Source organism: Erpetoichthys calabaricus, chromosome 5, assembly GCF_900747795.2.
Source record: "Erpetoichthys calabaricus chromosome 5, fErpCal1.3, whole genome shotgun sequence".
Classification (NCBI taxonomy): Eukaryota; Metazoa; Chordata; class Cladistia; order Polypteriformes; family Polypteridae; genus Erpetoichthys; species Erpetoichthys calabaricus.
The window spans coordinates 115,467,066-115,493,982 of NC_041398.2; the positions used below are offsets into that span (position 1 = coordinate 115,467,066).

Below are 26,917 nucleotides of genomic sequence, written 5' to 3' on the forward strand. Positions count from 1 at the left end.
TTTGAAATCATTACATTTGTTTGAATTCAGCATTAACTCATAAAATACTTCTATGCTAATACATGGACAACTCAAAAATAAAACATACCATGGAAAAAAAACAAGTTGAAATCTAAAGAAGTCTATTTGAAATGGGAAATAGGCAGCATTTCTTTACACAGAAGGACAAACATCGGCAAACAGACACAGTATATTATTAAATGTCCTGATTCCTTTATAGACCTAATGAATGTGATATAGGGATAAATTAGCCCTTAGGTGATCAAACAAATTATATTAATCTTATATAAATATGTTCTTTTGTATTCTTATAATCAAATCTGAGCCAATAAAGTTACATTGTGGAGGGAGGCTTTACACATAAAAAACATATTCAAAATAAAGCTTTATTAGAAAGGTAAACCCTACCTAATTGTTTGTCTGACCTGTGGGAAAAAGGTTGATCAAGTGAAGGTGTAAATTCATATGACCTAACATTCTCAAACCTGCTTAATCCAGTTCAGGGTCATGAAGGGAGCTGGTAGCAATGATACAAAGTAGTTAACTGGACAAGGCACTAGACCACAAGCATAGTTACAAAGTGTGGACTTAAAATCTCTACTTAACCTAACCTGTGTGTTTTTGTGATGAACAGCAGGAAGCCCTGCACAGACATGGGGAGAATGGGGTATATAGAAACTAGTCTCCACAACTCAGATGTTATAGAAATCTACATCATAAATTATTCATAATGAAATGTACTCTTCAAAGCAAGTAAATGTCAATATTACTATTCTACAGGCATACATACTTAAAAGAATCATGTGTCACAGAGCTGGGGCCTCATGCATAACGACATGCGTAGAATTCACACTAAAACATGGCGTATGGACAAAAGCAGAAATGTGCGTATGCACAAAAAAATCCAGATGCATAAATCTGTGCGAATGCCAACTTCCACATTCTTCCGCTCCATAAATCCTGGTCAGCGTGAAAAGTAATGCACGTGCACGCGCCCTAACTCCTCCCAGAATTACGCCTTTTTGAATATGCAAATCCATATAAATAACCCTTAAGCTCAGTGTTCTGTGAAAAGGCAATGGCAAAAGCACAGGGAAAATAGAAGAATTTCAGCGAATACCAAGTGGAGGCAAGGAAAAACTATTTGTTGGTTGAAACAATGCTATAAACAACAAAAGGAAGTTGATTGAGTAACATAGAGTGTCGGAGAAATTCGAAAGCTCAAGTTCACAAAGTCGCACAGTGCCCGAAATAAAAAAGAAGTTGTCAGATATCAAAGTTGCCGTGAAAATTCGAGTCATAGCCCACCATCTGAGTGTCATATGAAAGCTTATTAGGGTACAGAGAAAAGAAAAAAAAAATAGGGACACAGTGAGAAAAAAGCTTGAAATGTCAATTTTAATCTCAAAATTTCCACTTTAATCAAGTAGTTTATTTTGTCATTAAAGAAGAACATCATAAACTTCATCTTTAAATCGTTCAATTTACTAGTTTCTCAAATACCATTGTAACTAAAATAGCACGTTAAATGCTTTGTTTTGTATATGTTCTTCTATGTGCTCTATGTGTGTGAATCACTACATGCTTCTTAAACAGGCTTTCTCTTCCTCCGACTGGACACAGAATCCATTACATTCGTGATATTACAGCTCTGTGAATAATTAAAATACTGAGATGTATACTTGATATCATTTTTATGATGATAGGAGTTAACGCATGTTATTAAACATGGGAACATGGTGGTGCAGTGATAGTGACAAGCTGGTGCCCTGTCCAGAGATTGTCCCTGCCTCCCACAAGATGCTTGCTGCGCTGTGTGCAACCTTCGATGAAATAATTTATTGCAGCAGTACTGTCTCTTTCAAACATACTAACCTCCAATTCCTTTCCTTCCTTTTCTTTCTCCAAGTAACCAATTGCCACACAATCAGCTCTGCAATAGATGTTAAGCCATCTGTAAGCTTAGAACGCTAATTCTTTAAAACATTTAAGGAACATGGAAATATCTTCATAGTACATGTTTAATTATTCTCTCCATCTATCCTTCCAGTTTCGCACCAGCCCCAGCAAGAATACAGCGTGAGGCAGGAACAATCTCTGAACTAGCTACCGCTGCGACACCGTGTCCTCACATGTTTAATTATTAACAATATAGATTATTTAAATGATGTTAACATTTTATCTGTATAATGTAATAAACATATTTTGCTGCATTTCATCTTAAAAATGATATCGTCATCATATGTAAATATGCGCTTTATAAAGTGGCTCAGGTTGTTCAATATTATAACTATCGCAAGTTTACAGAGAGGTTATTGTACTAATAAGTACAAACAGTTCTACAAGGAGCACTTGATGGACTGATTGAGTGCATTTTTAGTTTTTGTGATGAAACTGTTTCTGAACCGCAAGGTCAGTATAGGAAAGGCTCTGAAGCATTTGCCGTATGGGAGCAGTTCAATAGGCAGCATGGCTGAGGCTGCGTGTGCTAGATGCTGTATACCGATAATTCTCTTTCCAATAAGCTGCTGTAGAGCTGTGATTCCACACTCAGATACAGTGGGATAAATACTCTGAGTGGTGAATTGAGAGGAACAACGCTAAAGCAAGTATGGTATTTGGAATAGTTTGGCCATTCCGTGGACCATTATATTGTTACAGGTTAATTACAATCAGATGCCTTAAACTAATAAACAATATGCAGTTAATTTCAGTGTATTTGATAAAGCCAAGTCAGGGATGTGAATCTAAAAAAGAAAAGGAAAGCACACTTGAACAAAAGCACTGATTTGACGTTGTGTGCCGCCAGTTTGCAAAACCGAGCAGAGAACTTGCGTACGGCAAGCATTTAGCTGGCGTGAAAATGTGAGTTTAGGTTTTATACATCGCGATTTGAGAATGGAAACAGGAGTACGCAACATTTTTGTGTGTACTCACCGTTTATAGATGAGGCCCCTGGTCTTTTTGGTAAGATGCCTTCTGAATAACTGTATGCTCAAGTTATATTTTTAAGCAGCCTGTTTTCCTAATCAATAAGAATTTATTCCTTCAAAGGTAAAATGAAAAAATCATCTAAATTCAAGGTTATTTTTTATTTTTGATACATGGCTTTAAATGAAAAAAAAAGTCATTATAAGACAACTATACTTCTGAGTAGAGCAAAGTAAGAAAGTAAAAAATGTTAAAAGACAAAACATTGTTTTTAGAGTACAACAGAAAAGAAACAAGGTTCTGTCAGGAACTGAAATAAGTTGAGTAATCATAATAAACAATGTGCTATTACCATTACATCCACTGCAAATGATAAAAAGATTTTTTTTCATGTTTCCAAAGCGTACAATCTAGCATGGATATTAAAAAAGTGTTGGCCTAGTCATAAATAAATCTCAGGCAAGTCTGGTGCAATATAGAGAATGTTATGACTTGCTCATGAGATCATCTGGTCACAGGCTGAAAGACAGAACCCTTGAGGCCTTTAACTCTAACAAAAGCACTAGGTTAGTTGACTTCTTCACCTTATATATACTGTATTCTTAAATTTAGCTTTTTATCCAATCCTTCAAAGGTGCGTGATTTATTCACATTCCTTTGTGCTAGATGGGAAGTGCAGCATAAAACAGCATAAAACAAACTAATGAATCACCTACTGTCATATACGGCCTTTATTACAAGTGTATACCTTTGTCTTTATGAGTGGTTTCCCATTTCTATCAATATGCTATCATATTAATAAATATGGTGGTGCAAGACTGGCCAATTTGACATCTGAATTGTTTTATTGCTATATATTCATAATTAAAACAGTTTCCTGATTTTTCTAAATGTTTTGTGGGTTCTTTTAAGTGTTGCTAATTTCACTCAAAATCCCAAATTCATTTGTACCTTTACTAAGCTATGACAATATTGTTTAAAATCATTTTTCATTGCACTGTGACAATATAATTTGAAGTAGTTACCGGTATGTATTATAGTGAATTTGACTGAGGAAACGATAATAGGCTGACCTGTTTTAATTGCCTTTTTGTCTTCTTACTCAGAATCCACATTGGTTAACTCATGTAACTAATAAATGCCACTGAACTAGCAGACTAAATCCAGCTTGACTTTTTTGTCAACAATGCACACATGGACCAAAAATACCTCCTTAAAAACCAACACATTTCAGGTGAATGGCTAGATTCTCTCTCTCTCTCTCTCTCTCTCTCTCTCTCTCTCTCTCTCTCTCTCTCTCTCTCAATACCCGAAAGGTTACCAATTCTTTCAACTCAGCTCAACTTTAACATTTTATTATCACGTGGTTTGTTCATCCACAAAAACTTACATAGACATTATGTTTTAAATTTAAAAAGACAAGAAATGAGAAATTCAGTATAAGGAACCACATAGATCAGAACTCCAACATCCATCCATCCATTATCCAACCCACTATATCCTAACTACAGGGTCCCGGGGGTCTGCTGGAGCCAATCCCAGCCAACACAGGGTGCAAGGCAGGAAACAAACCCTGGGCAGGCCTAAATTAAATATTGATACATACATATGCAAATACTTTACACAACTTTACACCCATCTATACAGTTGCACATATGAATCTACAAAGTCAGTGATGAATGTGTATTCCAGTTACCAATAGCCTAATTGCTGAGGGTGCAAATGATCTCTTATATCTGGAAGTTCTTATTTGACATTGTAAAAATGTGTTTAGTGCTGTAGACCTAAAATTAAATTTACAATGTAGTGGATCTGTGGGATCATTTAGGAATCCCTGCAGATTTTATTTTTTTCTCCAGCCGTCTGGAGTTTTTTTTTTTTTTTTTGTTTTTTCTGTCCCCTCTGGCCATTGGACCTTACTCTTTTTCTATGTTAATTAATGTTGTCTTATTTTAAATTTCTTATTTTGTCTTTTATTTTTCTTTTCTTCATTATGTAAAGCACTTTGAGCTACTTTTTTGTATGAAAATATGCTATATAAATAAATGTTGTTGCTGTTGTTTATGGAGCTTTTTAAGAATCAGGTCCTCATATAGCTGCTGCAATGATTTTTGTTCCACACCAATGACCCTGCTCACCACTTTAATCAGATGCTAGAATCTGACTTTATCATGGGTGCACCTGTTGCCAAATATGCAGATTAAGCCAAAAGAAAGAACACTCTGCAGAACAGATAAGCAAAATATATGGAGAATGAGGCAGTCCAAATTTAAGTTGTTCAGTTTACAGAAGAAAAACAGTAATTTTCTGGATTTTTTTAGCTGTATCTAAAGCACTTTGATTGAATCGTAAGCAGTTATAAATCTCCACCCCTAAAAATGAATTTAAGCTAAATGCTAAGCGAGCGAAGTGAGCAGGGGGCAAAGCCCCCAGTCATACATAAACATACTGATTTTTTTCTTTGGCATAAATAAACTATCCCCAAATTTTAAAAATCTATATGTAAAGCTCTGCTACACTACAATATGTACATGAAAAGTAAGAAATGATTGAGAAACCCAAATGCCAGACACAGGAAACATGCCATTTGTTCTCTATTAACCAGTTATATTTTTATAATATCGTAAACTATGTAATATGTAAAATAAAACTACTGTTTTTGCTACTCAATGCCTCCTGAAACAACACTCAAGAAAACCATTCCAAATTATGTCTGGGTGAAAAGAAACAAAACACACCTGCTGGAATGACATGATACTCTCAGCAAAACAGGTATTTGATGACCTTTTAGTAACATTTGGTTTAACCATATACCTTCACAGTGAAAACCAAATTGATTTTCTTCATTTTGGTTAAAGTGAATGCAGAGTATTATAGTAGAACAGCCATGTGCAAGATAAGGCAGTCAAAATTAATTTGCAGATGGAGGAACCAGTTTTTAACTAGTTTTTTTTTTTACATATTATATTACAATGAATAACCTTAAAGTCCATCATACACACCATATAATGCTACATCTAACTTGGAAAGAAATTTCAGGATTTAATATGAAATAACTGCTCTGATATACTGAGACATCTTAGAGGTTAACATAAGTTTAGCATGTCTAATAATGGACAACATTAATAGAAATCTGCCAAATTCTAAGCATGTTTTTGACAAATCACTGTAAAGTGTATTTGATCTTCTCTAACTTTAAATAAAATATGCCATCCCTTTTCCTGTGTGTTATGGGACATAGGTTAAGATTTTTCCACTTGAATAAGATAAGGCAGCCTGCTAGAAATTCAGAGAAGGTAGCCACAACAGATTGTCATTAAGCTTTAATGTCACATTGGATGTTACTTTGAATAGTGCTGTTAGAGGTTTAAGGATTGTTGTGATTCCAAGACTGCCTACTAAGCATCCACAAATAAGCAAAAAATGTTTCCCAGTAAGGTCTGAGACATTGTTAAAACATGTGGCCCTGACAGGGAGGTGCCTGACAATAGCATTTACAATTTAGACTCCAAGACTTGAGCCAGGGACAATTTAATCTGTTTTGACAGAATGTACAATATTCAGTTCTGAATTGAATAATACATACTGTGACGGGCGGCTGGGACCCATGCCCGGCCGGGATGCCCCTTCAACACTGGATCTGGGGGAGCAGCCATGGGATGCACTCTACTTCCCCCAGAGCAAAAGGTGGCAGCCCTCCTGGGTTACATCGGGGCCACAGGTGTGGTACTTTAGGATTCAGACCTGTTGGGCTCCGTGGCCACCACCCGAAGGAGCTGCATGGCTTAACGAGCCTCTGTGGGCTAAAATGCAGCCACACCCGGAAGTGCAACCTAATTAGGCCAATTACCACCTGGAACACTTCCGGAAGGGCTATAAAAAGAGCCTGCAGCCAGTATCAAAGGGCCAGAGTCGGAAGGAGATGACGAAGCTTCAAGGGAGGAGTGGTGGTGCCCGAAGGGCAGGATTGTGTGTTAGTAGCAAGTGCTTTTGGGACTGTGTATTGCCTGTGGGGTTCACGGGGAAGACGTGCCCCACAGGTGAAGAAAACAAACAAATTGTGTTATTTTATACGTGCCTCCGAGTGTGATCTGTACCGGGTCGGGCACTATATAGCGCCATTGTTACAATACTTATAAATTTATGAGTATTTTATCAGTAGCTAAATTCAATTCATTATTTGAAATTCTGATTGAAAGGTCCTGATCCCTACATTGTCTCAATTCTGGAGATACAGTATTGACTATTCCTTCATTGCTGCTAAACAGTATAGTTTCCACAACAGTTTTCATGAAAGTTTAAGAATATCAGCCAGGTTTCTTTTAGCCAAGTATCTAAGTTGCATGTGGTAAATCAAATGTATGAATGAAAAGATATGCTTTAGACACAGTTGTTCAAAGGATACAACATGAAAATCTTAAATCTTAAAAGTATGAAAATCTTAAAAGGTTTCAAAACCAAGCACCTTTCATGAGTGAAAAATTGTGTTGTTTTGGAAAAGTGGGAATATATTTTTGTTTTCTAAGGATATAATTAATAACAACGTCTCTATCTTAAATTCTTCCTGCATGATACCATATTTTGTGTTTTGAGACAACGCATTTCTGCCTTTGTTGATGGTAATCAGTTTTGTCTAAGGCCCAGCACAAACCATACAGGGAAAAAAGAGCTAACCAATTCAGTACAATTTAATTCTGATTTTATCCATATATACTGTACTGTACTTCCATAAACCAGTAGTAGAACTGAATGTTAAATAGCATTATACCCTCCTCTTCTTCAAATCTAATAAAACCTTTTTTTTTTTCAATTTATGTCCCCTTTTTGTTCAAACATATAAAGTTGTTAATGTATCCAGTATTTACATTGTCCACATTTCATATGTTTTATTGGTTTTAGATTTTATGCCTTTATTAAATTACCAGGATGCCTATTTGTTGTGGCAGGTGCTTACTTTTTTGTTTAAAAAGATTTCAAACTTTGTTACTCAGACCCTTCATCTTATGAGTTTGGGGGTGCTAGCCACAAGACCAACACAGCAGACAGCATAACAGAAGATGTGGGTTTCTAATTCTTTACCTCTAATTTTTAACATCTTAAATGAAACAAATCATGACTAAAGTAATTATTACAAAGCTAGCATCACTTCACGCCCATTTCATACTATTGACTGAATGGTATAATGGTAAATCCATCTGTTTTGATGAATGTATGCAACTGTGTTTACTGGATATGCTAGCCCAACATCCTTCGCAGAGTGGTGGCTCTGAGGCTATGGATCTGCACTGGCACTCAGAAGGTTGCCGGTTCAAAGCCAAAAGAGGCTCTGCTCTGTTGGGCCCTTGAGCAAGGCCCTTAATCTGCAATTGCTGAGCGCTTTAAGTAGTGAGAAAAGCGCTATATACTGTAAATACAAAGAATTACTGTATTATTATTCTTTCTTCGTGTATCTTGTTGCCTTTGTTCATAGGACATTCTAGCCATTATATATGTCTAGGTTCCTTTGTTCATTGGAAACTGCCACCTATTTGTGGACACCAGACAACATTACAACTGAGCATAAATGATGGATATTTTAATTTGGTAAGTTACATTAAAATTTATTCATTAACATTAGAATCCCTGAAGCCTACAAAATAAGTTGTAATGCCAGGCCACCTTAAATTCCTTCGCCATCAGTGTCTTTGTTTTGCAAATGTATCAATCAGCATAAGCAGCAAGCAGCCTGCTATCCCATCCCCCCCCACCGACACAGCTGAAGTTCTCCCAGCTCAAGTCTCTTTATCTGGATGTGAGGTGCCTTGAGTTGTACAGTATGTATAGGGTAAATAATATATTGTTATTCGGAATACATGCATGTGTGTTCCATGTCTACAACGATCTGGGTAAATGTTGGATGACAGGAAATGCGAGGCAAGAAATGTTGAACACATAATTAAAACAGAAACTTTTTCCATGTTATATTAATAATGACATGAAGTGTATGATGTGTGAAGACATTAGTCCAAATATCAAATACACATAAGGTATAACAAAACAAGTGTGCTTTTATTCAAGAATATAACCAAAGAAAAAGAAATCACTCAATTTACATGTTGCTGCCAATGAGTAAAAACCCAAGCCCAAATATCGATCGACAGAAAGTCAACGTGTCTGCTTTGCCGGTGCAGAGGTAAGAACTGCTGTCAAGATATTGCGGGTTCGAGCCCGAGCTCTCTCTCTTTTGAGTAGTGAGTGGTTATTATTATTACTATAATATAATAAAAATATACATTTAATTTGAGTCTGTAAACCCCGGTGTAAATTTTGGCTACTTGTAAAAAACGGGAGAAAGACTTTCCGAGACTGTGGTCATAATCTTATGGTGCAGTTTCTGGACAAAGGCAGAATGGTAACAACAGACAACTTCTTCACATCTCTTTCGTCGGCTAATAGTCTGCTACACCGCAACACAACTCTGCTTGGCACCATAAATAAAATGGGACAGGAACTTCCACCTGCCTCTACAGTCACTTTAGTGCGCGAGCAATTCCCCACGCTAGTGTTTAGATCTGGAAGTGCCATGCTGACAGTGTATGCATCCAAAAAGAAGAAGCCTGTCTGCATTCTCAGAAGCATGCACCATAATGCGGAGTATGGGCAAGATCGAAAAAAAAAATATGTTCAAAGGACATAGCATTTTCAAATAATGACATTTTCATGCATGGATGTGTGTGTGCTTGCATGAGAGAGGCAAACACAGATTTCATCTCATTCAGGTGGTTACTGGAATATAAAATAAACACTTTCACAAAGGTATAATGAAACAAGTGTGCTTTTATTCAAGAATAAAACTAAATGACAAAAAATTCAAGTGACAACAAGATACCAAGAAGACATGATTCACCAGCGTTTGTGTCTGTTTACATCCCTTCAGTGATATCTTTTACAGGTAGCAAAAATTTACACTGGTTGTTACAGACTCAAATCAAATGCATGGTTCATTGTATTATAGTAATAATAATAATAAAAATAGTAGCTCACTACTCAAAACAAGGAACACCCGGACTCAAACCCACAACCTTTTAGTTATAATACAGCAGTTTTTACCTCTGCAGCATCCAAGAAAACATGTCAACTTTCTGCTGATTGACATTTGAGCTTGGGTTTTTAACTCCTTGACAGCAACATGTAAATTACATTACAGTGGTACCTTAGGTCACGACGATAATTCCTTCCAAAACTCTGGTCGTAAACCGATTTGGTCATGACCCAAAGTAATTTCCCCCATAGGATTGTATGTAAATACAATTAATCCGTTCCAGACCGTATGAACTCTATGTAAATATACAGTATTTTTTTAAAGATTTTTAAGCACAAATATAGTTAATTATACCACAGAATGCACATCATAATAGTAAACTAAATGTTAAAACATTGAATAACACTGAGAAAACCTTGAACAACAGAGAAAACTAACATTGCAAGAGTTCGTGCTATTGCCTTACGACCCGATCGCTGTAAACACTTTTTTTTAATGAGTTTTAAGCAAAGGGAAAAAAAGGAACATTTGAACAAATCCAAACTTTATTTAAAAAACAGCCGTAAACAACCAAGAAAGTAACATTGTAGGAGTTCACGCTAATAACCTTAAGAACCGATCGCTGTAAACACTTTTTTTTAATGAGTTTTAAGCAAAGGGAAAAAAAGGAACATTTGAACAAATCCAAACTTTATTTAAAAAACAGCCGTAAACAACCAAGAAAGTAACATTGTAGGAGTTCACGCTAATAACCTTAAGAACCGATTGCTGTAAACACTTTTTTTTAATGAGTTTTAAGCACAGGGGAAAAAAAGGATCATTTGAACAAATCTGAACTTTATTTAAAAACCAGCTGTAAACAACCAAGAAAGTAACATTGCAGGAGTTCATGCTAATAGCCTTAAGAACCGATCGCTGTAAACACTTTTTTTAATGACTTTTAAGCACAGGGAAATAAAATGAAAATTTGAAAAATCCATAATTTATACAAAAACTAACCTTGCATGAGTAAAGTTCTGGCATGGAGGAACTGGGTGGAGAGATTACAGTTTTGAGGTAAAGTCCCTCTGCGCGATGCACGTCTGACCGAGAACAATGTACTGTATAGGGAGAGACTGAACACGTGCGTAAATCACCAGCGCGTACGAACTGGAAGGGAAACGAAATAGAGCACAAAGAGTTCACAGCAAATGCACAGGGAGAGACTGAACACGTGCGAAAATCATTGGCGCGTACGAACTGGAAGGGAAACTAGCTTGTTTGTGTACCGAATGTGTGGTCGTGAACAGATGCAAAAGTTTGGCGAACTTTTTGGTCGTAACCCGATTTGTACGTGTTCAGAGACGTTCGTGAACCGAGGTTCCACTGAATTTTTTTTTTCTTCGGTTATATTCTTGAGTAAAGGTGCACGTGTGTATTTGATATTTGGACTAAAGTCTTCACACATCATACACTTCACATCATTATTACTATAACATGGAAAAAGTTTTTGTTTTAGTTATGTGTTCAACATTTCTTACCTTGCATTTCCTGTCATTCAACATTTACCCAGATTGTTTTAGGCACAGAACACACATGAAATGCATTTACTCCAAATAATAATATACCTTTTATTCTATACTAGCAATATCCCCGCGCTTCGCAGCGGAGAAGTAGTGGGTTATAGAAGTTATGGAAAAGAAAAGGAAACATTTTAAAAGTAACGTAACTTGATTGTCAATGTAATTGTTGTAGGCTTATTTTAATATTGAGAGTGAATTTGATGATTGTAATGAAAAGGCAGGAGTCACCAGCAGGAAGATGTGAAGCAAGGCCAACAATAACAGGTTTGAAGTGGTGGAGTAAATGAAAAGGCAGGAGTCACCAGCAGGAAGACATGAAGGAAGGCAAACAATAACAGGCTTGAAGCAGTGGAGTAAAGAAGAAGGGAGCAGTGAGCATGACGAACAGCTGAGGAAAGTAAGGAAGCGAGTGAGGAGGCACATGAGTGCGGGATGTCGTTAATGCATATAGGTAGGGATCCAACTATTAAGTAGGTGCGCGGACAGCAGCCGTGCAGAAAAAGGAAGGGGAACCGGGGGATGGCCCTTGTGCATCTCTGTCGTGAAATAAATTGTCTGTTAACGGAAATAAGGAATGCAACTGCCAAAAGGAGAGGTCAGTTCCAAAAGTTCCTTACGGCACAATGGTGAGAACCGCCAAAGAAGATGTTATTTTCGAAAGTTTGTTACGGGGCACGGCGCAAAATGAAACATACTTAACGTTTTTAAGTACAGTGTAAAGGATGAGCATGGGAAATTTGGGCTTCCTATGTATATTGGAAGTCACAGAAATAGTGAGGAGGGGTTTCTCCCTAAAGGAATGAAACTGCCAAAGGAAGAGGTCAGTTCTAAAAGTTCATTACGGCATAATGGTGAGAACCGCCAAAAAGAAGTACACTGCAAGGAATGAGCATGCGAAATTTCAGCTTCCCACCTATATAGAAAGTGAGAGAATTAGTGATTAGTCAGTGAGGGCATTTGCCTTTTATATGTATAGATAATTCTAGACACCTAACTCCCAGATAAAGACTTGATTTCAGCGGCTTCGGTGGGGGATGAGTGAGCAGGCTGCCTGCTGCAGTTGCTGATTGACACATTTGCAAAACAAAGACACTAATGAGGAGGTGCAAAGGAATTTAAAGTGGCCTGGCATTACGACTTTTTTCGTAGGCTTCACGGATTCTAGTGTTAATGAATTGTTCAAGCTTAAAATATTAAAACAATAGCAATATACTGCATACAAGATTTTTTTTTGTTAACAATATAAACTCTGATTAGTTCCTCTTTATAAAGTAGAATTGCAGAAGGTGATCCTTTGGCACCAATTGTATTCATTGGTGTCATCTAGACCCTTGCTATCTGTTTCTGTAAACAACCACTAAATTAAATAGACTAAATAAACTATTGCACAAGCTATTTAACAGTAATTTACAATATTGTGTAGTTAAAAGTGTGGCCCAAAAAGATTTGTGATAGTCTAATAGCTTTCATTGACAGCAGATCCAAATTCAAGAAATGTAAAAATGGCATAGAATAATGTCCTATTGTTAGATGATTGTGAAGATCTACAGTAGATGATATGATGCTTTATATCACTTATCCATGCTCATCTGTTCCACATGTACTACATGTATTAAAGGTGTTTCATAAAATTTCAGGATTGAACATTAATTTGAATAATAACATATTTCTCCCCTGAATAGCCTTGCACTTTTCCAGCATTTAAAGGAAATTATATTGTTTTGGGGTTTTTATAGAGGTGTATTGTGAGTTATAATTAAAGAAAGCTGGAGTTCCTTTCACATTTTATTGTTTCAGTGATGGAAGGCCACTGACTTTGTTTGAGTCTGACTGGACAGGTGTACAACACTAATCCTGGAACAGGGAACCTTTATACCTGGCCCATTCAAATGGTGGCCCAGAAACTACCTCTGAGTGGCACAGCCTGTGGTCCCCTCCAGAAATGCAGAAAAAACCTGAGAAAAACACATTTTGCAAGCATTCTGATATTCCTACAGTACTAGGGTGTTGTACCGTGTTAGCCATTATGAATGTAGAGAAAAGCCAAGCAAAATGACACCTTTTATTGGCTAACTAAAAAGATTACAATATGCAAGCTTTCGAGGCAACTCAGGCCCCTTCTTCAGGCAAGGTGCAACATTGTGTGCTGAGTGGTATTCCAGTTTCATCCAATGAGTGTGAACGTGGGTTTTTGCAAATGAGAACCACTGCCAAACACTGTCTCCATACTTCTCTTCACATGATTGGTTGGCCCTCCACTCACACTCTTCAATCTTGTGGATTCAAGTCTGTTACAAGGACAACCATCAGTCATTGCCCATTGAGGGCTGGGTGGTCTTTTGGCCTTAGAACCCCTGCTGATTTTGTTTTTTTCCTCCAGCCTAACTGGAGTTTTTTTTCTGTCCTCCTGGCCATCCGACCGTATCTTTTTCTTTGTTACATACTGTATAATATTATTGCAGAATCTTGTTTCTTTTCTTTATTAACTTTCTGTTTATTTTGCAAAGCACTTTGACCTACCTTGTTTGTATGAAAATGTGCTATTTAAATAAATGTTGTTGTTGTTGTTAACGATCAGCCACTGACACTCAAACCAAAGAATGAATTAAGAAGACCTTATTTAATGAAAACATGCATAAAATTTAGAATTTTCAAATTCAAATTAAGCCAAATTAAGTACTGATTGCTTTGCGGGACAATATAACAACTTTTTTGCAGAACGTATTTAACCCACGGTTAATATTCTTTGAATCCAGAAATTGTATTTGTAATTTTAAACTATCAAGCACAATATTATGCAGTATACCACACCAGTACAGGTGGTGTAATAGTAGCGTAGTTGCCTCGTAATAAGGAGATCCTGCGTTCGTGTCCCAGGTCATCCCTGTGTGGAGCTTGCAAAGAGCTTTGAGTAGTGAGTAAAGTGCTATTTAAATGTAAAGAGTTGTTATTATTATAATTCACAATTTGTCAATTTCAAGATTTAAATGTAACATTTTTTCACCAAATAAACAAAACATATAACGCTAGGAATCTCAGGCTCTATACAGTAGCTTCACAGTACCTCAGACTTGATCCAAACACAATGTATGCATACCGCTACTTTTTTATTTACAAAAAAACACACTGCTAATCACACATGCGGTTATTTAAAACAAACCTACGGTCCCTCAGTGTGCAGTACACATTGTATTTGTGTGTGTTACATACTCTTATTACTTGTTGTGGGTTTGTGCACTGATAGCATTGATAGTTCTTTTTTATTCTGTTTAATGCACTTTGTGATATGACCAAAATATTGATTTTATTTCAAAAGGGAAACAAATGTTATTTCTAACATTTCTAACTGTGCACTATTTTGTTTTTATGCACCCTGAGATGTGCCTAGGTCAGATATGACCAAAAAAGTGGAAAAAAAATATTGCTACTACTTCAGATTCTGTTCGGTTATAGCTCTGTATATTTTTTTATGCACGTTTTGATGTGCCTGTGTTGGATGTGATCAAATTTAAAAGGAAAATAATGAATAAACATCACCTGTTTCTTAATACATTCATTTGTGGTGGTTTAAAATTTGTTATTCCCTGATGTTTACCAGCCACTGAAAATTCTTGGCCTAGCTAAATTTCTTGGTTTGAAAATCTGGCACAACTAAAATTGTAATTGAACAGCCCTGCTCTATACCCTGACTTACTTATATACACAGCAGTTACTGTACAATATTCACACTCACATTAGTAAGCAGTATAAAGCCATGGAATATTCAGTTTAGTTCAAGTTCAAACATGCTTTCAGTTAAATCCATACTTCCACAACCATTTAGCCATTCCTACCAATATTTATACTTGTAGTTATTGGCCTGTAGCCAATAACATATAATTATGTATATGTTTTGTGAAAGTGATACAGTATGTTTTGTAAATTTATATCTGTATAAATAGGAGATTTTCAGATTTTGATTAGAAATACCACTTTTTAAGTCAACTAAATTCAAGTACCCATGTACCCTACTACTCTATCCTAATTTTGTATTTAGAAACCAAGTTGTTACTTTGTTGTCTGAATATCATGTCAATTGCATTATTGTGTTCAACTGAAGTAAATTTATTTTAAACAATATAAATAAACTTTAAAGTAACTGATCCACATAAAAATGATAATTTTTTAAACTTTACTTGCTTCTTTGTTATGCTTCTACCTGTATAATGAAGAAACATTTAATTGCTAGAATAAAAGAAAACACCCTAAGAAAAATGTTTGCAATTGTTTACAGTTGCAGCAAAAGACAACTATGAATTTTACCAACACAGCTTTTAGACATATAATTAACAAACAGTATTGGCTTAGTAAGCAAACTGAGGTGTGCTCACAGTTATATTTTACAACCCCAATGAAAATCCTGTAATTTAAAAGGATTACTACAGTGTAAAACAGCTTCTAGTGTTTGTATTCAGTTAACACATTTGAATCATAAAGTAAACTATTGATTTTAGCATTTTGTAACATAGCTTGTTTTTAATACTTACTATTTTTGAAAGTTTAGTTCAAATTAAAACTCTGGCACAGGGGATTGCAATAATTAATTCTAGGGGAGTCAAGCCAAACTGTATGTTGTAAATACCAAAGAGTCCTTGGTTTACTGTTTGTTTTTTTTTTTAATACACAGTAACTGTTTTCTGGAATTTTTGCAATTTAGAAATCCTTAGTTGAAACTTGGTGTTTTCACAGTCTTTCCATATCCATCCTTTTTTTTTCTTTTGGTGCTCTGATTTACCATGCACATTGTTTTAACAGATAACCTCATAATAAGAAGCTGTGTATATGTATATGTGAATCATTTGTATTAGTGTACCATACAATTAATTGGTGTTTTGCTGATTTCTGTGTTGTTTACAAGGCTGTCGCAACAGATTCTAGCTCCACAATTTTATGATGGAATAAAAAAGTTTAGAGACAGGTTTAATAACCTTGGTGTTGTGGTGGTTAAGCACATAGTGGACAGCTACAGTATATCAAGGCACTTGGATCCCAGTGGGATTTCCAAATAGAAATTATTGGTACATTTCACACATTCTACAAGTTTTTATTAGAACGGCTATACCTTCCCATTATCTTTTCAGATATGTTAGGCTGAATATTTGTAGACTATAGCTTTGCTTTCAATACTATTGTCCCCTCCCAGTTCATCCATAAACTACACCAGTTGAGCCTCAGCATACTACTGTGTAATTGGATCCTCAGCTTCCTGTTGGAGCACCATCAGGTGGTATGGCTGGGCCTCCATTTATGCTCCACCATAACCCTGAACACAGGCATACTGCAAGGCTATGTACTGAGCCCCATCCTCTACCCCCTCTTCACTCACAATTGTGTACCTGCATATACTACCAATACCTCAAAAATTTGCAGATTACACAACGGTGATTGGGCTAATTTCCAATAATGACGAATCAACCTACAGAGCAGAGGTGAAAAGTCTAGAGAGATGGTGTTCAGTGAACAAACTCTCTCTCCACACAGGGAAGACCAAGGAGCTCATCATCAATTTCAGAAGATCACATGGTGAGGATCAAGCTCAAATTTCATAAATGCAGACAGGGTGAAGTGTGTATCAATCTTTAGGTTCCTATCACCAGCTAACAACACGGCACTGCTGAAGAAGGCATAAGCAATGGCTGCTTTTCTTAAGAATGTTGAAAAAAGTTGGCTTCCCTTGACAGGTGCTGCTGACCTACTCCTGCTGCACCACAAAGAGTTATTTTAATCCACTGTATTTGTGTGTTTCATAGCTGCTGTTTGGAAAGCTCTACAGCTAGTTGTGCTGAGAGCAGTGAGGATTGTCAGGGTGCAGCTTCCAGCCCTGGATTACATCTACAGCACCCATTGCCTCGGGAAAGGCACCAGCATCTGCATGGATTCCACACAAACATGCCATAATCCATTTCAACTTTGCCATCCGACAGATACTACAGAGTCTTTCATGCACAGACCTTGAGGCTCAGATATAGTTTCATCCCAAAAGCTATAAATGCACTCAATCAGTCCATTAAGTGCTTGCAGTAGAGCACTTTGCACTATATGTATATGTACATTGTACTTATGTTTTCATATTGTATTTTAATTGCTTTATTATGCTATTTTTGTCATTTTATGGGAAGATTATTGTTTTGTGGAGGAGCTGCACATCGAATCTCAGTGTACTGTGTGCAATGACAATAAAGGAATTCAAATTAATTCAGTTCAATCTGAATCAGCAGGTGTGGCCTGCAAAACACAAGTGTCTTGTTCAAGATGAGCTTCTGGCATGTGCTTGACAGGAAAAAGAAAAGATAAATTAATGTGCTTTATATTATGTAATTGCAATCCACCCAATAAAATACAGTCATGTTAATATGAATAATACATTGTAAAAGGTGAGCTCATTAATCCTGTTAACAGGATGGGAAAAATGTGGCTCAATCCCATTACAATATGTTTTTAACTTTGACACAACAGCTTGTAAAAAGAATAAAACTATTAATTTATCAAGCCAGAAAGTAAACACATGGTTAATAAGTTTTCAAAATGTAAACAAAAAAGATAAGACAAAGACATCAATAGGTGATAAAAATGCTGAACAGAAATTACTCTTTAGTAAATTATTTAAGATACAATATTAGCAAACTATAAACATTAGTCATATATTCAAGTAATGATTTTGTTATAACTTTATTAGATGTTTAACTTGGGAATTTCAGTTGATATATACATATTTGCATGGAATAAAGGCATTTTTACTTATTTGTTTGATATTTAAGCAACCCTGAACATGTTACAAAATATAACAGCAAGCACAATGCATTGTGGTAGAAAGATGTAGAGATACTAATTCTTTAAATCTGAACAGGTCTCATACTGAAAAGACATAATATTATATTATATGTTAAGCAAAATGACACCTTATATTGGCTAAATTGATTACATCTTGCGTGAAGAAGGGGCCTGAGTTGCCTCGAAAGCTTGCATATTGTAATCTTCGTAGTTAGCCAATAAAAGGTGTCATTTTGCTTAACGTCTCACCACATCCATAATGGCTAACATGGTACAACACCCTAGTACTATAGGGTGGTCCAGATCTAATTATGCAATTTTCATTATGCTATAACTTATTAAGTTTACAGTAATCCCTCGCTATATCGCACTTCGCCTTTCGCGGCTTCACTCTATCGCGGATTTTATATGTAAGCATATTTAAATATATATCGCGGATTTTTTGCTGGTGCGCGGATTTCTGCGGACAATGGGTCTTTTAATTTCTGGTACATGCTTCCTCAGTTGGTTTGCCCAGTTGATTTCATACAAGGGATGCTATTGACAGATGGCTGAGAAGCTACCCAACTTACTTTTCTCTCTCTCTCTTGCGCTGACTTTCTCTGATCCTGACGTAGAGGGATTGAGCAGGGGGGCTGTTCGCACACCTAGACGATACGGGCGCTAGTCTAAAAATGCTAAAAGATTATCCTCACGTTGCTACCTTCTGTGCAGCTGCTTCCTGAAGCGACATGCTGCACGGTGCTTCGCATACTTAAAAGCTCGAAGGGCACGTATTGATTTTTGATGTTTGTTTTTCTCTGTCTCTCTCTCTCTCTCTCTTTGTCTGCTCCTGATGGAGGGGGTGTGAGCTGCCGCCTTCAACAGCTTTGTGCCGCGGTGCTTCGCATACTTAAAAGCCAAACAGCCCTATTGATTTGTTTGCTTTCCTCTCTATCTTTCTGACAGTCTGTGCTCCTGACGCGCACTCCTTTGAAGAGGAAGATATGTTTGCATTCTTTTAATTGTGAGACGGAACTGTCATCTCTGTCTTGTCATGGAGCACAGTTTAAACTTTTGAAAAAGAGACAAATGTTTGTTTGCAGTGTTTGAATAACGTTCCTGTCCCTCTACAACCTCCTGTGTTTCTGCGCAAATCTGTGACCCAAGCATGACAATATAAAAATAACCATATAAACATATGGTTTCTACTTCGCGGATTTTCTTATTTCGCGGGTGGCTCTGGAACACAACCCCCGCGATGGAGGAGGGATTACTGTATTATTATTTAACAGGGTCTTGTGTGTTTTCTGACTCTGGCAGGGGAGGGTTCAGGCTCCTTTAAGGTTTATTCTGACTGCAGCTGTAACAATTGGATAATTGTGTATGCATTCAGCCCATTTCCTCCCTCTGTCCAGCTGGGCTCTTGTCACCAGCAGCCTCCCAACTCTACTCTCTCAAACCAAATGGGAAAAGCCTCTTTATACTGTGCCCCATCCACCTTACAGGTTCTCAGCTATAAGCACTTCCCGGGTCCTGGTTGATATCAAACTTTGATGTCAGATGGGTAGGACTCCCCCTTGTGGCACCAGAGATTCCTACATGTTAGCCTTACTACATCACCCCTGGAACCTCAAACCTTGTAACAGGGCTTATATTATGACCTCCAGGGTCTTTAAAGACCACCTGCTGTGAGGATAGTGTCTTCCGCTGGTCAATATGGGTACTGCTACCCAGATGAGCTTCCCTGTCAGTAACTGATCGGCACTAAATTTCATGGAGCATAACATATTTAATCCAACAGTAAAGATCTAACACACAACTAATCTATGAAGAACAATAAAATATTTTTATAATATTTTCTTTATGGTCTGCTAAAGTACCCCTCAAATGAAAATATTGTGATTTTTTTTTTGAGCTGGAAAGCTAAGTTGTCTGCACGGCGAATTTTCAGGAAAGGATTCGGTGACCAAAATCACTGGCAAGCAGCATGTTCACTGCAAAAAGCACTTTGGCAAATTTTGGTGATCAGAAATTCAATGAACTGAGTTTGCAATAATTGTTTGCTATAATTTTTTTAAAACTAGCACACAAGCTGCTTACATGAACCACATCAGGTCACATAGTAAGTAAGAAGCAGGAAGTGAACCACCATCCTTATACTTTAAAATACAGTGGAACCTCGGTTCACGACTATAATTCGTTCCAAAACTCTGATCGCAAACTGATTTGGTCATGAACCGAAGCAATTTCCCCCATAGGATTGTATGTAAATACAATTAATCTGTTCCAGACCGTATGAACTGTATGTAAATATATATATATATTTTTTAATTTTTAAGCACAAACATAGTTAATTATACGATAGAATGAACAGCGTAATAGTAAACTAAATGTAAAAACATTGAATAACACTGAGAAAACCTTGAACAACAGAGAAAACTAACACTGCAATAGTTCACGCTATAGTGCTAGGAACCGCTCGCTAAAAACACTTTTTTTTAATGAGTTTTAAGCACAGGGGAAAAAATGTACATTTGAAAAATCCGTAATTTAATAAACCACCAAGAAAAGTAACATTGCAACAATGCAGGCTACGAACCGATCACTGTAAACAGAACTGAAAACAAAAACAAGCCTTCTCTAACTTATGCGTCCCTGCCTCTCTCGCTCTCTCTCTCTTTTGCGAGCCTGGAGCGCCTGTGTGTGTGTCTCTCTAGCGCGTTCCTGTGTGTGTGTGCGCCTCTCTCTTCTGCGTCTGTTTCTCTCTCGCGCTGCCTGTGTGTGTGCGCGGAATCCGGAAAGTAATCACAGCGCATCACTTTTTCCACATTTTGTTATGTTACAGCCTTATTCCAAAATGGATTAAATTCGTTTTTTTTCCTCAGAATTCTACACACAACACATTATAATGACAACGTGAAAAAAGTTTACTTGAGGTTTTTGCAAATTTATTAAAAATAAAAAAATTGAGAAATCACATGTACATAAGTATTCACAGCCCTTGCTCAATACTTTGTCAATGCACCTTTGGCAGCAATTACAGCCTCAAGTCTTTTTGAATATGATGCCACAAGCTTGGCACACCTATCCTTGGCCAGTTTTGCCCATTCCTCTTTGCAGCACCTCTCAAGCTCCATCAGGTTGGATGGGAAGCGTCGGTGCACAGCCATTTTAAGATCTCTCCACAGATGTTCGATCAGATTCAAGTCTGGACTCTGGCTGGGCCACTCAAGGACATTCACAGAGTTGTCCTGAACCCACTCCTTTGATATCTTGGCTGTGTGCTTAGGGTTATTGTCCTGCTGAAAGATGAACTGTCGCCCCAGTCTGAAGTCAAGAGCGCTCTGGAGCAGGTTTTAATCCAGGATGTCTCTGTACATTGCTGCAGTCATCTTTCCCTTTATCCTGACTAGTCTCCCAGTCCCTGCCGCTGAAAAACATCCCCACAGCATGATGCTGCCACCACCATGCTTCACTGTAGGGATGGTATTGGCCTGGTGATGAGCGGTGCCTGGTTTCCTCCAAACATGACGCCTGGCATTCACACCAAAGAGTTCAATCTTTGTCTCATCAGACCAGAGAATTTTCTTTCTCATGGTCTGAGAGTCCTTCAGGTGCCTTTTGGCAAACTCCAGGTGGGCTGCCATGTGCCTTTTACTAAGGAGTGGCTTCCGTCTGGCCACTCTACCATACAGGCCTGATTGGTGGATTGCTGCAGAGATGGTTGTCCTTCTGGAAGGTTCTCCTCTCTCCACAGAGGACCTCTGGAGCTCTGACAGAGTGACCATCAGGTTCTTGGTCACCTCCCTGACTAAGGCCCTTCTCCCCCGATCGCTCAGTTTAGATAGCCGGCCAGCTCTAGGAAGAGTCCTGGTGGTTTCGAACTTCTTCCACTTACGGATGATGGAGGCCACTGTGCTTCAAAGCAGCAGAAATTTTTCTGTAACCTTCCCCATATTTGTGCTTTGAAACAATCCTGTCTCGGAGGTCTACAGACAATTCCTTTGACTTCATGCTTGGTTTGTGCTCTGACATGAACTGTCAACTGTGGGACCTTATATAGACAGGTGTGTGCCTTTCCAAATCATGTCCAATCAACTGAATTTACCACAGGAGGACTCCAATTAAGCTGCAGAAACATCTCAGGGATGATCAGGGGAAACAGGATGCACCTGAGCTCAATTTTGAGCTTCATGGCAAAGGCTGTGAATACTTATGTACATGTGCTTTCTCAATTTTTTTATTTTTAATAAATTTACAAAAACCTCAAGTAAACTTTTTTCACATTGTCATTATGGGGTGTTGTGTGTAGAATTCTGAGGAAAAAAATTAATTTAATCCATTTTGGAATAAGGCTGTAACATAACAAAATGTGGAAAAAGTGATGCGCTGTGACTACTTTCCGGATGCACTGTAAGCAGCAAGTGTCGACCAAGTCAGGATATGATGGCTATTTAGAACCATCTACTTTTTCTTTTTTATTTAAAAATAATGCAATTACCAATGCTTGTAAAACATTCAGTTACCAATGCCTAAGTCATGTACAGTATTCAATTTTCTCTCACCCACTGGTTACAAACAAAAAAATCTGCATCAGTCTCAATGCAGATTACATCTTCTGCTTCACTTTCTATTAGTGCTTGAAATTTCCAACACAGACTGTGTTTCCGGGCGGCACGGTGGCGCAGTGGGTAGCGCTGCTGCCTCGCAGTTGGGAGATCTGGGGACCCGGGTTCACTTCCCGGGTCCTCCCTGCGTGGAGTTTGCATGTTCTCCCCGTGTCTACGTGGGTTTTCTCCGGGCGCTCCGGTTTCCTCCCACAGTCCAAAGGCCTGCAGGTTAGGTGGATTGGTGATTCTAAATTGGCCCTAGTGTGTGCTTGGTGTGTGGGTGTGTTTGTGTGTGTCCTGCGGTGGGTTGGCACCCTGCCTGGGATTGGTTCCCTGCCTTGTGCCCTGTGTTGGCTGGGATTGGCTCCAGCAGACCCCCGTGACCCTGTGTTCGGATTCAGCGGGTTGGAAAATGGATGGATGGACTGTGTTTCCTAAACTACATCTGTATCTTTTCTAGTCTTATGATCTGTGCAGCAGTTTAAATTCTGGTTTTTTTTTTTTTGTTTTATAGTGTCTACCCGGAAATAATGCGCTTATTTTTTTCACAAACAAAGTAATTTTATATATGTACTGTACTTAAGAGTAAAAATAGAAAATACAGTATTTCAGTACAGCTTAAAGCATAAATCACATTTTTCTCACTTGCTCTACTTGTTATATAGCTTACAAGTTATGACTATCCCAACAGGCAATGGAACTTGAGCATGATAATCCTAAAATACAGAAATATAATCCTTTGGTTTGAGGTCACAAGCAACAATTTTGGCAGTCTTACCAATGTAAGACTACTGAGGTATGAATTTCAGATCTAGTTTGTTACATAGTAGGCAATTACATTAAAGTAATTGTTTCTAAAATAATTTGCATCACAAAAAAATTTAGGGTCATGAGTATATATTAACATATTCAAGCCCTTTCTTTATCTACTTCCAATGTTATATCAACAAATAAAGATGTTATTGCTCACTATGCACATGCTGGAACTTCTAATCTCTTTAAACTGCTAATGGCACAGACAGACAGGTTTTGTCCAAAACACAATGACATCAGCATATGTGGAATAGAAACTTCCTTCACTTCTAAAGGAAAGTGCTGGCCCACACCTTCACCCTGCTTAAATGCCACCTACATACAGTACTTGTTTATTTTTCCAGCCAACCTAACAAACATGTTTACATGGAAATCTACCAAACACAAAAAAATGACTCAAACTGAAAACAACATAGCTTTCACAATAATGGTATTATTAGACTGGAGAATACAATTTACAAATGTTTATAAAAGTAAAAACAAATATCTGTGTTATGTATATATTTTATATTAGCTACAAGGTAACTTTTGTCAGGACTGGTTCCTGCCTTGTACATGGGAATAACATGTAGCTTGTGACCTTGAACTTAACTAGGATGGCACAATGACGGAAGAATGGATTTTAGAAATTCAAAAAGTGCAATAGATGCTTTTCTTCCAAAAGAAAACAATTCCTACAAAATCCAGTAAGTAGTTTTCCCTGCCATTTTTACTTTAGTTTCTGAGCACCGACAACAGTAATTATACTAAATGTAGTTATGTACAGTATCACATTTAGTTTAAAAACTGTGTTGCTTGGAAAAGTGTTATTCATCATTAAAATGTAAACCAAAGCAAGCTTATAGGTATAATCTAGAAGTTTAAAAGATTTAGTTATTAGCAGACACAAAATGTGTAGCTGGAGGGATTAAGGAGCTAGGAATTTATTTTGCTGCTTAAAACTCCCAAACATTGAAGTTTACAATGGCGCTTCTGAGTAATTAAAGATACAGTAAAATTAGACAATGGACAAAAATGAAATTGAACCTTTCACTTCGAGTTTAAAGTGTTACTTGCACACTGCAAAAATGCAACTTTGTGATCTGCAAAATTAGCTCATTACACCGAGTCAAGTAATGAGCCAGAAAAATGTGGATATAAAATTATATAACGATATAATGGTAATAAAAACGAACGACATCCTGTACTGACTGTTAAAATAGGTTGAATTAAAATGAATATTAATAAAATACGTTCAAATGAACCACAAAAAGACAATACAGAAACGTTCACAAAGCATTAAGAATTATAAGGCTGTTACATGCCTGCCAAACAGAATCCCCAGTTTAATAAATAATGAACAGTGTTGAGAATGCTTAAACCTTAACCCTTAGCCCTGGACTACAAACCGCATGAAGCTGATGTGTTTCCACGTCTACTCTATTCCAGCAGCAGTTGTCAGCTCAAGGCCACTACCGTGGTGTGAGGACACCAGGTGTGAAGTCACCACCTCACCTTCTCGAGGTGTGAAACCCTGCCAGCTGCGAAGCTCTTCATCACTTTGGGTGCGGCTGGATGTACAGATTGCATTAGACTACAGCGTGGCAAATTCATAAGGTACGGAGTAGCTTGTTCATGGGTGTAATATGTAAATGAATAAATACATAAATAAATAAAAACTAATCCCAGCGAGTTTGCGCAACTTGAGAAACATAAGAGAAAACGCAGCATAGCTTACCTGATGCTTTATACCAAGGGGCACCCGCGGCAGTTCCTTCGAGTTTCCTTCACCCTTTCAACAGCTGCAGCCTTTTCCATTGAGGAGCTTTCTCGCTTTTAGTAAAGTTGTTTTTTTTTTCTGTCTTTGTAAATCCTGTACAACACACTGACGGAAGGACAGAGACGAGGGTGAGCGCGCACCTGCAGCGCCAGGTAACGTGACGTCCGCCCTTCTGACAGCGGCGACACACCTGCGTGTGCCTGGCGAGCTCAGCGGCAAGTCTGCCCGAACGCGCGTCACATGACCGCGGGCACACCAAATTCCTCTAAAGTTTGCATTCTCACACTTCCTCTCCTAATTAACCGCTTGCCTGCCGTCTGCCTGTCGCTGATGGAAGTAGTACTCCTGTCCTGTGTCCACTGCGACCACTGAATGGGGAAGGTGTGTTTATTTACTCTGACTGTTACATTGTCTTTTGTTTTGTTTACTAAAGAGATTTTGAGGTGCACATAGATAACCCTTTTTAAAACCTAAAATGCAAACTAGACGTTTGAAGTCAAGGTAATCCCTATCGTTTCAGTGCGGCTGTAAAAATAGCACTTGCACTGATTAGGCCAACTCTCACCTCTCAATTATATGTTCTTTATCTATCTTTCTAAATGTTTGACTTTTCATATCTGTGTTTTCTTTTTTTCTGAACAGTTGAAAGCACCTTTGAAGATTCTGGTAGATGCCCCTATACCTTGCACTTAGTCCTGTGTTTATAACCCAGCAGCTAAATATAAGGAGTACTGCACTGTTGACCTTCCAGGTATATTTTGGAATTTTGAGCTCTAGTGACACAATAGTTCATTGTGCACTGAGATGGAAAAACACAATACACATAAAGACAAACCTTTCAGAGCTTCAGACACGTGTTTCAAACTTTGTGCCAGGCTAAATCAATGTTACTTATAAGTACCACATCTGCTTGAAGAGCTCTTATATTTTCCACCTGGAAGTGAGACTTCGGGGTTTAAGGTACTCAAATATTATAAATGTTTCATTCTGTTTACAGCCAGCAGCAATAGCACCTGCACATCAGAAAAGGTAATCCACCTGAAACTAAGCATGTTTGGGCCTAGCCAGTATTTAAATGGGAGACCATTTAGGAAAAGCTTTGGTTGCTGCTGGAAGACGTACTGGTGGTGCAAATAAAGGGTGCTTACACTGTGATCTGTGTGTAAATCCCGATGCCTCTGTGCTGTGACAGGAACACCGTGCTGTAAAAATAGTGGTGTCTTTCAGATGAGATGTAAAACCAAGGTCCTGGCTCTCTGTGGTCAAAAAAAGGTCCTTGGGTATCCTACAGAAAGAGCAGGTTGTACCCTGATGTCCTTGCTAAATTGCTCACCACAGCCTCATCATTCTGCCCACCTGATATCGTAAGAACCAGCCACACTAAAGAAACAACCAAGTGTGTTAATATACCTTGTGTAGCCCATTGTCT

The 26,917-nt window shown here is 37.8% G+C and overlaps 1 protein-coding gene across 1 annotated transcript in view; it reads right to left on the reverse strand.

Annotated features, from left to right (window-relative positions):
- The window catches only part of LOC114651909 (uncharacterized), a 57,947-nt gene extending 32,188 nt beyond the window's left edge, over positions 1 to 25,759 (reverse strand). Inside the window, exon 1 of the mRNA XM_028801990.2 lies at positions 25,447 to 25,759. The gene's annotated coding sequence lies outside the window, so the exon portion shown is untranslated. The remainder of the gene's footprint in view (positions 1 to 25,446) is intronic.
- Positions 25,760 to 26,917: the final 1,158 nt, after the last annotated feature.